Here is a 4,084-nt window from a genome sequence, read left to right on the forward strand (position 1 = left end):
TCTAATACATGTTAGGATTCTACCCAATGATTTGGGCAGGTATAAGAAGCAGTTTATGATGCTACATGCCTCCCTTACTTTCAATGTATTTGGGACTCCTTTGTCAGTTCTATAAGTGGTGTCTTCTTTACAGTAACTTTTGTGAACAATACTTAGAACAGTGTTTTCATAATCTTAAAGGCAATACAGCAGAGTGGTTAATGGTTGAGAGTATGGGCTCTGCAGCCAGCGTAACTTTGTTTGAACCCAGGCTTCATAATGTACAAGCTCTCTAATGTTGGGCAAATTACTTCTGTGTGCCTCAGCTTCCTTATCTGTCAAACAAGGAGGTTATTAGTGCTGCCTTTTAAGCTTGTTTCAAAGATTAAATAATTTATTCTATATATAGCACATAGAAAAGTGACTGACAGGGTAAGGGCTTCATTCTCTAGCAAGAACCTCAAGAATAAGAGAAAGGGGCAAGAAGGAGACAAGAGCCAAGAAACCACCACAGCCACTGTTACCATGCAGTGGAATGGAGGAGAATTAGCTAATATTTGTCTCACTAGTTCATGTCTCAACAGTTGAGAAACAGAGATCAGTGCTTCTCAAACGTGAATGTGCTTTTGTTACCTAGAGAGCTTGTTAAAATGTGGATTTTTATCCATTAGGTCCAAGGTGCAGCTGGAGGTTCTGCATTTCTTTTTCTTTTTTCTTTTCTTTTTTTTTTTTTTTTTTTGAGACAGAGTCTTGTTCTGTCACCCAGGCTGGAGTGCAGTGGCGCAATCTCCCTTCACTGCAAGCTCCACCTCCTGGGTTCACACCATGCTCCTGAGTCAGCCTCCCAAGTAGCTGGCACCCACCACCATGCCCAGCTAATTTTTTTGTATTTTTAGTAGAGACGGGGTTTCACCGTGTTAGCCAGGATGGTCTCAATCTCCTGACCTCATGATCTACCTGCTTCAGCCTCCCAAAGTGCTGGAATTACAGGCATGAGCCACCACGCCCAGCTGAGGTTTTGCATTTCTAATAGGCTCTCAGGTGATGCTGATGCCACTGGTCTGAAGATCACCCTTTGAGGAACAAGAGTTTAGAGAAAACCTGTTCCTGAATGCCACATGGTCTCTTTCTTAAGGTTGAGCTCTCCAGGGATCTACTTATGAAGCTCTTTTGTCATTTTTGGTCATGGGTCATGAGTCAAGAAAACATTTGAAAATAGATGTTGCTTCAAGGAAAATGGCATAGGTATTCGATGTTGCATTACATGAAATATTTTGAATTCTTAAGCATTTGGTCATTTTCCCCACTCAGGATACAAAACTGATTTTTCTTTTCAGATCATTAATTAATAAATAAAAGATTGAGTTTTTTTAAGGTAGGCAGAATGTCTCCATTTGCTTTCCAAATAGGGATGGAATCAGCAAAAGCAAACATCTTCTTGTCATATGATGACCGTCCCCTTCCCAAACAACCAGTCCTTTAATTCTAACCTCATGCACATTTCAAGAGAAATGTAAAGCAGATGGTTGTGTTCTACTGATACATAAATCACAGAAATTTTCTCATAAATTTTTTTGATTGTTAAAAAGCTTCAAACTGCCAGGCAGTGTTTTGCTTAAACAAAAGATGAGCCTGAACAAACAGCTAAGTGGAACAGCATTCAGGTTTCAAAAGCTTAAATTTAGTCAAATGATTTCCTTACTATCTTCTATAGATACTTCTTCATAAAAATTCAAGATATGCAGCGACTTGAACACTATGTGTGTGTGCTTTAAAATGTCTACAAGCGAAATCAACAAGTATCATTCCTGTTCTCGAACAACAGAGAGACCTCCATTTCCCACCAAGTTACTTGTGACTAATTCTTACTTACTAATTCCACCAAGATCATAAAGCAGTGCCTTACGGTAAGAGTTGGCAAACTTTTTCTGTAAATGGCCAGATAGTAAATATTATAGATTTTGTTGCTCATTCAGTATACTAGTTTGCTAAGGCAGCTGTAACAAAGTGCCACAAACTGGGTGGTTTAAACAATAAAAATGGGTTGTCTTACAGTTCTGGAGGACAGACATCTGAGATCAAGGTATTGGCAGGGTTGGTTCTTTCTGAGGGCTGCAGGAATCTGTTCCATGCCTCTCTTCTAGCTTGTGGTGGTTTGCTGGCAATCTTTCACATTCCTTGGCTGCATCACTTCAATCTCTGTCTATCTCTTCACGTGACATTATCCCCGGGTGCATATCTGTGTCCAAATTCACCCTTTTTAGAAGGATAGCAGTCATGTTGAATTAGGGGCCCACCCTACTCCAATATGACCTCATCCTAACTTAACCTACATCTGCAAAGACCCTATTTCCAAATAAAGTCACGTTCAAAGGTATTGGGGGCTAGGACTTCAACATATGAATTTGGGTGGGGTTTGGGAAGGACACAATTCAACCCGTAACAGTCTCTGTCAATAACATATGGTATTTGTCTCAGCTATTCAACTCTGCCCTTGAATTGCAAAAGCATCCATGGAAAAATACATAAACAAATGGGCATGGCTGTGTTACAGTAAAGCTATACTTACATATTTTTTAATAGATGGTAAGCCTGTAGGCAGTAGTTTGTGAACATTTGCCTTAGAGTGCCTCTGATTCTTTGTGAATATGAAAAAGAAAAAAAAAACATGAGGAGATTTGGCACTTGGCACAGAAGAGGAGAAAAAACTTTGCAAGTTTTCAAAATGCCTATTTTATATTTGGAATTTTAGTCATAATGCTTTACATTTAGCTTTAATATCTTATCTCTACATTCAAATATACTCTGGATTTGTGTACACAGTTGCAGTTAAGCAAACTGATACAAATTTTATAATGGTGACTCTAGTAAACATGATACACTTTGTCTTCAGACTGCTACTAAGTTCTGGAATGACAGCAAAACAGGCTTTTCCATTTAACATTATACCTGTATGGTTTGATTTTTTTGTATGAATATGTCTGAAACATGAATAATTGCTTATGATTTCTAATGTATTTAGAAATGTATCTATGTTTATCCTCTGTGAATACATGTGTATATTCCTTTCCCTTTAATTAATATTTCTAGAGTACCTACAGGCAGTGTATTAGGCTGTATACAATGAATCCTGCATAAGACACATTGTTTCCAAAGACTTATACCCTCCTGGAAGATATATACACAAAGAAAACAGACAGCATATGACATATGTTCAAGCATCATCCAAAGATTTACATACACAACTGCTACGTAGAGGACATTGCTTTGTTCGCTTGAGTCCATATAAATGCATATATGTAAATCTCACATCTTCATTTATAATGCATCTTTACTTGGAACCTTAATGGAATCAAATTAGAGCGTTCTGTATAGGGTCATAGATGTAAGAGCACTTTTAAAGGCTTTCATGGAAAACTTGAAGGTTGACTATGCAGTAAAGAAAAGATTCAATCAGGCATATACTGTACGTTTTGCAATAGTAACAAAGGTCATGCTACCATTATATTAAAACTTAGATCCAGTTTATTTTATATATATTAAAATGCTAGGCCTCTGGAACTCTTCCTCCACATGGTTATAAAGATAGCTAAAGTCAGGGGTCAGCATCTGCGTGAAATTTTAAAGTAACATATATGCAAGTAGTAACTGGTGTTACTGCGGATGAAATGAACCCCACCCACAGGTATCAGTATTGGATATTGGGGGTTCATTCAGCTTCAGCAAAGGTGCCCCATAAAATCACTTATCTGAACTGCCCCAAGATTGGCCTTGTATTTAGAAGCTGAAAGAAAATACCTGCTAGATTATATAAATTATAAAATAGGTCAAATTGGAGGATCAAATGAGTAGATCACGTGCTTTTAATTAGGTTTTTACCTTAAAGGTTTTCAGTTCAGACAGAGATATTCAGAGCAAGTACCAACTATGCTGACATGTATGAAATGCTGTATGACCGAAATGTCAGATGTATATGGCTTTAATAATTTTAACCATTTTAGGTCCAAAGAATACTTCTAAAATCACAATTAATAGAGTATTCTCTTTGGAATTATAAAAACACTATCACATTTCCTGACTAAAGACCATGACTTCCAATAACATA

Source organism: Trachypithecus francoisi, unplaced genomic scaffold (assembly GCF_009764315.1).
Source record: "Trachypithecus francoisi isolate TF-2019V2 unplaced genomic scaffold, Tfra_2.0 Lachesis_group0, whole genome shotgun sequence".
NCBI lineage: Eukaryota > Metazoa > Chordata > Mammalia > Primates > Cercopithecidae > Trachypithecus > Trachypithecus francoisi.